This window comes from Centruroides sculpturatus, unplaced genomic scaffold (assembly GCF_000671375.1).
Source record: "Centruroides sculpturatus isolate CEXI.00-Female unplaced genomic scaffold, Cexi_2.0 scaffold274, whole genome shotgun sequence".
Lineage (NCBI taxonomy): Eukaryota > Metazoa > Arthropoda > Arachnida > Scorpiones > Buthidae > Centruroides > Centruroides sculpturatus.
The window spans coordinates 126771-135802 of NW_019384458.1; the positions used below are offsets into that span (position 1 = coordinate 126771).

General features: G+C 31.1%; 1 long non-coding RNA gene across 1 annotated transcript; it reads left to right on the top strand.

The window, feature by feature from the left end:
• The first annotated feature begins 2 nt into the window (after positions 1–2).
• On the top strand, positions 3–5533 carry LOC111620723. The gene is made up of 4 exons (XR_002755956.1): positions 3–131; positions 1008–1050; positions 1158–3366; positions 3445–5533. It is a non-coding gene; the product is annotated as an uncharacterized LOC111620723 (long non-coding RNA).
• The last annotated feature ends 3499 nt before the right edge of the window (positions 5534–9032 follow it).

The window sequence follows — 9032 nt, forward strand, 5'->3', positions numbered from 1 at the left end:
TACTTTACAATTGTCCGTTTTCGTATTGTTTGTATCCGAAATAAATGAAGCTCTCAGTTAATTTTCATTGTTGTTTCTTTTCAGTTAAGAAGTTTTGAAAAATATTTTGATTTGGCAAGTGTCTCACGGAAGTAAGTAATCTTTTGTTTTTGTTTATGTAATTAATATTGAGTAAATAGGAATAGAGCTTCGACTCGGTACATTTTCGTGTCTTCAAGTTGATAAATGTATACAAATTATTGTTGAAGTAAATTGTGAGATTGATTTATAAACATATTTTCGTTATTATGATATATTTGTCAACATGGACATTAATCGTTAACAGGACATTTACACAAGAATTGATGAAAAGTTTTTAAAGAAAACAGACTTTCCTTATTAATCTACCTGTCATGTTTTTGCAAAATTTTGCTTATACTCACAGGTAAGCTTAATGCTGATAGTCTTATTTGTTCTTTTTACAAGTTCTCAAGTACGACACTTCTGTCTTGAATCTTTCTATTTCTTTTGACAGTTTTTCACCTTGCATATTCTTAATAATTGTCCTGTTAATGACTAATGTCCATGTTGACAAATATATAATAAGAAATTGAATAAGGACAGTAAGGCAATAATAATTAACTGAGATTTTCGTTATATTTGAGTTACTTTTAATTTAAATTGCAATAATTCCCCTGATATTATTCAAATAAACGTGCAATAAATGTGTAATGGTTTAGACACTGATTAATTAAAAAAATAATTTTAATCCTCTTAACGTATATTACGTAAAATATAATTTTATATGGAAATTAGTTTAATTCCGAGATTTATAAGCGATATTTCGTGTATAACTAACAATACGAAATACAGAAAATAAAAACAAGCGGTCCTCTGTAACAATAAACAAGCAACGTCTTGTTTATTGTTTATTGTCATTGTTATTATATAATTGATATACATGAAGATCAATTCTGCCAAATATAGATAAAATAAGCAACGGTCTAATCAGTTAAGTCTAATTTCAGAATCGAAGTGGAATAAAACAGTTAAAGGAACACTATCGCCAGGGTGAGTGTCATCAATTGATTTATAATTTAAGCAGAATCAATTGTGTAAATGATCATCTTTTGTCTTATAAAATTTTTTTCAAAGTTTTACAAAAATATTATTTTCAGGTTAACGGCGCTTCAACTTGGAATTTTCTTTTGACATTTTTCTTACGGATGCCAAACGGAAGAATCAGGATGAGTAGCTTTATTTTTACACATTTCTTTCCTTTAATATCGTAATGTTTAATTTAAGGATTTTGATAAGAGATAATAAGGTGTTTTGCCAATTTCAATTAGTATCGAAGCTTGTATTTTAGTAATATTTTACGTCATAATTTCATGAAATAATTACTCTATACATTTTTTAATAACTCACCTGAAAATATCTTCTTCTATACAATTGATACACGGTGGTACCATATTAAATGTCGTATCAGTAGAACAGTAAATATAATACGACGCTCTTTTTACATCTGTAATTAATTGTATGGATGACAATATGGGAAATTATTACACAACATCGCTGATATCTTACATTTTTGAATTCACCTTACGAACTCAGACCATTTACATTCCACTACTCTAATACCTTTATCAACTCACTAACACCTACAGTACCTTCCAAATCAACCATGGTGTCTTTTTTCTATCTTTACAGCCGATATTGAAATACTTTTGCTGACTTGTCACGTTGTCTTCCTAAATTGTTATACATTTTTTAGTGTTTACACACAATTTTTTCAATTGTTCAAACAGTTGCCTTCTTTATACATTTTGCTTTTATTTTAGAGTTTCTCAAAAACGAAAAATTAAAGAGCAGAACTTGATAAAAGATATACAACACAAACGCCTGAGAACAATATCACACTAATCAATATAAGGTAAAATGTTAAACAAATACACACAGAATATCTCAAGGAAAAAATAAACACCTGTAAAGAAAAATACACCAACACAAGTAAAAAACAATTAAATCTTTAAAACAACACTACATCAAAACGTGTCAAATAAAATATTCAACACTACAAAATGAATCTATGAAACTCATAACGTAAAAAACTCATACAACTGAAGACAATACTATGACACATCTGGACACATAATAATAATAAATTTATTTGACATATAAATGAATAAATCATTAAAGAGAAAAGATAAAACATAAATTCTTTTAGCTCAAAACATCTAATTTCATTAACAACTTGTTAAATTTTAACACTTTTGAAAGTTTGAATCAGAATTACCATACAACATTTCTATGTACTCCCTGTACATGTTATTTTCATATTTACAGAACATGTGATGACACTAATCTCTATAACTACATAAGTGATTACAAATTACACACACCAAAGAACCACTTCTTGACATAACACTACTTGGTCTCAACAATGCTATTTGTTTTTTCGCCATAATTTACCATCTCTTAGATAGTCTGCCATGCCAAAATTAAAATTTACCTTACTATATTAGCGTAACAATGCAGAATTATTCAACACATTCCTCATCTCTTGTAGTTTCAATTCTATACATTTTAAAACAATGGACAGTATTCTTTCTTTCCATCTATCAATTTGTTTCTGAATAACCAGATCGTTAAATTTCATTCGCTCCAGCCAGTATTTGAAATCTAACCACCATGACTTACTTTGAATTTATCTGCATTCTTTTCATACGGATTCTGGGTAGCCTGTCTTTAGATAATTCCAGTAATTTTACATAGTACTTTAGAACTGCTTTTATAAAAAAGATTTTCAACGGTACCCGTCCAGTTTTCGATAAAACAGCAACATTCGATGCGCGAAATCTGAGGCCCAACATTTTCTTCAAAAATTCTCTATGGACTAACTCAAAGTTATTAACATTGGCCAAATCCCAAACCTGAACGCCATAAGACATAACGGATTTAACTGTTAAATCAAATAACGTGAAATGTAGAGAATACAAGACTAACCCTGATATGTTAAAAATTTAAAATAATTTCGCCAAAGCACCTTTAGCTTTCCTCGCGATAATCTCGAAGTGGTATATCATATTATATAATTAAACAAAATACGCAGATTCTTGCATTTTTCAGCTATTTCAATTACTTCTTCAACCAAACTACAACTACTTTCAGCTATTCCAACTACTTCTTCAACCAAAAACCATTTACATTTGCTTGTTTTTTGTTTTTTTATTACCATTCTGAAAGACCACTATCTTTGTTTTTTTAATAATAATCTGCAAGTGCATATCATTTGAAAACCTCAGCAGATCATCAATCGCCAACTGCACTTCTAAACGATCTGTCAGCCACAATCACCACATCGTCTGCATCTAACAGAGCCTTAATGTAGGTATTATTTCCTAACCATAAACCATTAAACTTTGAAATTTCATTTAATCTATTAACCGAACCGTTAATATATAGGGAAACAGTAGTGGACTCAACGGATATTCCTGCCGAACTTTTTTGTCACAGTGGAAGTATTCTGAAAAAGTTCCATTAACCAACATAAATGCAGACGTGTTCGTGTACATCGATCTTAACAGATTTACAATTTTGTAACTTAATCTCAAATCAGAAGTCTCCTCCATAATTTCAGATGATTCACTGAGTCGAATGCAGCTCTAAAATCCACAAAATAAGTATACACTTTTCGACTTTTTTTGCAAGCTTTACTTTTAACAAAATCCGTAAAACAAATATATGGTCCACTAGAATACCCTTAGCGGAAACCCGCTTGCATCTCGAATAAGATTTTCTCACTCTCTTCCCATAACAACAGTTTTTTATATAGGATCATTGAGAAGATTTTACCAACTGTGAACAAAAATTCGTTAAAAATGTTCAACAATTTCTACCTTAATCGCTCGTAAGCCCACTTCCAACATTCCATCGAAATACCTTCCGGTCCAGCCGCTTTATCTGACCTGGCTTCTCTCAAAAGAGAATCTAGTTCATGAGAAATATCCGTATCTAGATAACTTACAGATCTCTAAACAAACAATTTCTTTAACTAGATTATCACTGAACAATAAACTTTTGAAGTGCATAAACAAATTAGTTTTAATCTCCTTCGAAATACAGGGTTTTAAAAGTATATTTTCTATGTACATTTTCCTTAACTTGACCATTCACAATCAGCAGACCTTTTGCTTGGCTTAATTCCACTTACTTCAATCCAATCTTGTTGATACATTTGTCTTCCGAACTCCGGTAAACACTTTAATCCAACAATGGGAAAACATCACCTTCTCATTCCATTTCATTCAAAGTTCCAATTCTACCGTTAAAGTCTCCCAATAAATATATGTCCTCATTTTGAAAAGAATTAAACAATGTCTCAAGTAATTTAAAACATTTAGCGTAAACTTCTATTCTAATATAAACAAAAATAAACTTAATGTTTTTCCAACGTATTTCAAATAACCAATCTTCAAAGACACGAACCACAACATGCTTGAGTTCTTTATTAACCATCAATACCATCCCATCTGTTCTCCGCCCTTTATCAAGTATTCTAGTAGCGTTAATTTTGTTAAAATCGTATGCCTTACTTATCAATCGTATCAATCGGTGGCTTTCTTGTATCCATTTCACCTAACCATGTTTCCATCCAACATAAAGTATGGAACTTTTTCATATTATTTCAATACTGCATTTCATATTCCTGTTTCTATCCATTTATGTTCCAACTAAGAACTTTTATTGTATCATGCTTACTCCTAAAAATAATCGCTAACACAATTATTCTTATCTTTATCCCTGGCAACCTTACGAAAGTTTTCAGTTATCACCAATTTATCACCTCTAAAATATGCAATTTTTCCTTCTTTTCTGGCCTGTGTTAAATTATCCATAATGTTCTTTGCTCTTCTGCCTACATTCAACGAAAAGATCCCTTCTTATGCGCACTGCCTTTCTCCAGTCACAGGCAGGAAATTTATCACAAATACTCTTCCAACCATTCGATATTTCTCTTTTCGCTGCCAAAGAAATGCATTTAACCGAAACCACCGAATTCTTACTTGTATTTTTTGTCAGTCTAACACAATCAAGAAAGACATTCGATAAACCAACATCTTCCCTAAATAGCTTCGATTCTCTATCGAATAAATTTTCTCTATGATTCGTCTCCACATTAATATAAATTTTTTTTCCCTTAGCTTACTTTCAAGTGTAATTGATTTTTTTACATAAACCAGTAATAAACTGCATATTGTTGCAGTGAATACCACAGTCATGAACGGATTCTAATTTATTAATTCTCTCTGTCGATATATTAATCTTATTAATAATATCCACAAAATTGACTTTTATTAAACACAATTCCGTGTCTATTTTTCATTCTGAAGCATCCTTTATTACGCTTAACATACCTCTTATTTCTTTTAAAAATAATTTATGATCCAAATACTTGCTAGTGTCTCTCACTTTACCAGCACTTCCGGAGGAGCAAGAAGGAAAACGTTTACCTGGAGCTATTCTTTAATAACATATAACACTCTTCTTAAAAACTTCTTTTTTTCTTTGACATTATCCCGTTTAACAAATTCATTGGATTTGACAAACTTATCCGTAATAAAGGCCAATTGTCAATAGTTAGCCACGATAAGAGCAACTCCACGCCGAAACACTCAATAAAACACAATAATTAAGTATAATTTATTGTAATACCAATGTTAATTTACCAATGGAATCTATATGTTCTTTAAACTACTTCACAATTTTACTTTCATTAACACAACGTTACACATACTGGGCCACATTCACATTATTGCATGCATTCGCCAGCCGTTTAGTAAGGCATTTCGTTTTTGCATCATATGCTCTAGCCCGTGCATCACGTTCTGTACGCTAAGAACTTTAGTCTTTTTTGTACTAAAGAGGGAAATAGTGCGAATGAACCTTAAGCAATAGCGTCTCTGTTACAATATGATAATTTTGTAGTGTATATTTTCATATACGATATCAATAGTTTCTAGTTATTTATATTTTGAAGATAATCTTTTATTCGTTGCTATGTTTATTTTTAAATAAAAACTGTACTGACAATTTACCTCATTTAATTGGAAAGTGGGAAGAAAATGACATAAGAATTAAATTTACGTGGTTTATTTTAGTTTAAAGAATGAATGGAATAGCAACGAATATCCAGTTTTATTCCCCGATTGTTATTCTGTCGAGCAATCGGGGTCAGTTTCTTAATAACATATAACACTCTTCTTAAAAACTTCTTTTTTTCTTTGACATTATCCCGTTTAACAAATTCATTGGATTTGACAAACTTATCTATAATAAAGGCCAATNAGAATTCAACCAACTTTTGCGGCACGAGAAAAGCGGCACAAAATCGACTTCTGCGGCGAGAAAAAGTGACGTCATTCTGCCGCTTTTCCTTGCCGCGCCGCATGTGTGCATCCGGCTTTATAACACATCACAAAGCTCACAGAATGCAATACTTTTAAGCATGGATTTTGTTATTATTGTATGAAATATTGCTTAATAACGCAATGAATGGCGTTCCAAGTCAATCACCATTATAGCACTGGCCCTAATTTATTGTCATTATGATTTTCGTGTCAATACTGACGAAATTTATTAATGTGTTTTTAAATTTACCGTGCCGTCTTTGTTTAACGTAGACATGCGATATAACAGCTGTGAAACTTAACATATTGTTTTCTTTGTTTACAGGCTTGTTTTAAAACTTTTCATGTTTTGTTTGAGTAAAATCAACAGGAAATGGCCGCGGATAAAATGTATATCGGGCCTAAACTTAAAAAATTTTTTAATGAAATTTTGAACTAAAAGATAGAAAATATAGTGGGGGCCCAAAAGTTGTTGACGTAAACAAGTTGCGGGAAGTATGTAGAGAAGAATTGACGAATAACAACTCATGACATGAACTTGCTACTAATCTCGGGTCAACGACCTGTGTTGTCGAAGCACTCCGTCCATTTGGAATGGTTTAAAACTTGATGGTTGTGTGTCAGCACGCTTTATGTGAAGAAACAAACTATAGGGAGTATAATATTTTCTGTCAAAGGTAAGCAGCTGTAATATTATTAACTGAAAATTCATTTAAGTGGGTCATGATTGTTTGATTTTACATCTCTGACCCCCGTATTCACCAACACGAGTTAGAGTTAGAGTTAGGGTTAACTCTCGAGTTATTGGTAAATTGGGTTTGATAGAGAATATCTGTTCATACTGGCCCGTTCATACTACTTTCTGTTCATCAGTATGGCCCGTCGTAGATGTTCGTATTTGCAAAAAATTACGTTTAACGATCGCGCGATGTTTTAAACATCGATTAGAAACAAAACACTTTCTGACGTATTAAGAGCTGAATTCAATAAAACTAGCAGGGATATGTCGAATAAAATTAAAGACAGTAAAGTTCAGATTAACGAAAAAAAAAAATTGATTTTTAAGAAAGTTCCGTGTTACCGAAAACACCTTTGGAAAACTTTGAAATTGTGTTTTACTGGAAGTGTCGTTAGAGATAGAGATAAGAGGAATTATTTGAATCCGGAACTGTTTCTGAAAGAAATAAGAGGTATTTTTCGCGAAACGAAACAGACGACTGAATGAAAAATAAATTCTTAAATACAAAAAAACTATAAGAGTAATTTCTGTGCAGTGTTATTTAAAATTCTTTTTGTCGTGAAGTATTGTACTAGACTGTAGAAGCGTGAATATCTTGTGAAGTGATGTCTGATAACGTCATTCAGTCAAACTGCAATTTCGAAACCTTAGCCATTCTGTGACGTTTTTCCCGAAATCCGAAGACTCTAAAGACAAGAATTTTTTTTTCGTTTCCGTTAATATCGTAACATTCTGGAACAAAATCACGTTGTATTATTTTCCTTTAACCTTTGTGCATTCTCTAAAAGTCTTTAGCAAAATAATCGCTACACTATTTCTTACGATATAACGAACTGTAAACATAATCGAAATCTCGCGCACAGATAATTTCTCGTATCTCAATTATACAATTTTTAAAGCTTATGGAACATTCGTACTGATGAGTTAAATGGTTTATCGTAGAAAAGTCGACGTAATAAGTGACGCACTTGACGCGACGTAATACTCGACTAACAATACTTTACAATTGTCCGTTTTCGTATTGTTTGTATCCGAAATAAATGAAGCTCTCTCCTAATTTTCATTGTTGTTTCTTTTCAGTTAGAAAGTTTTGAAAAAATTTTGATTCGAAGTCTCACGAAAGTAAGTAATCTTTTGTTTTTGTTCGTGTAATTAATATTGATAAATAGGAATAGAGCTTCGACTCGAAACATTTTCGTGTCTTCAAGTTGATAAATTTATACAAATTATTGTTGAAGTAAATTATGAGATTGATTTATAAACAGATTTTCGTTATTATTATATATTTGTCAACTTGGACATTAATCGTTAACAGGACAATTATACTGGTGTTAAGCATTTACACAAGAATTGAGGAAAAGTTTTTAAAGAAAACAGACTTTCTTTATTAATCTACCTGTCATGTTTTTGCAGAATTTTGCTTATATTCACAGGTAAGCTTAATGTTGGTGGTGTTATTTGTTCTTTTTTACAAGTTCTCAGGTACCAGACTTTTGTCTTGATTCTTTCTATTTCTTTTGACAGTTTTTCACCTTGCATATTCTAAAAAATTGTCCTGTTAATGATTAATGTCCATATTGACAAATATATAATAAGAAATTGAGTAAGGACAGTAAGGCAATAATAATTAATTAAGATTTTCGTTATATTTAAGTTACTTTTGATTCAAATTGCAATAATTCCCCTGATATTATTTAAATGAACGTGCGGTAAAAGTGTAATGATTTAGACACTGATTAATTGAAAAAATAATCTTAATTCTCTTAACGTATATTATCTAAAATATAATTTTCTATGGAAATTAGTTTAATTCCGAGATTTATAAGCTATATTTCGTGTTTGATTAACAACACGAAATACAGAAAATAAAAACAAGCGGTCCTCTGTAACAATAAACAAGCAAC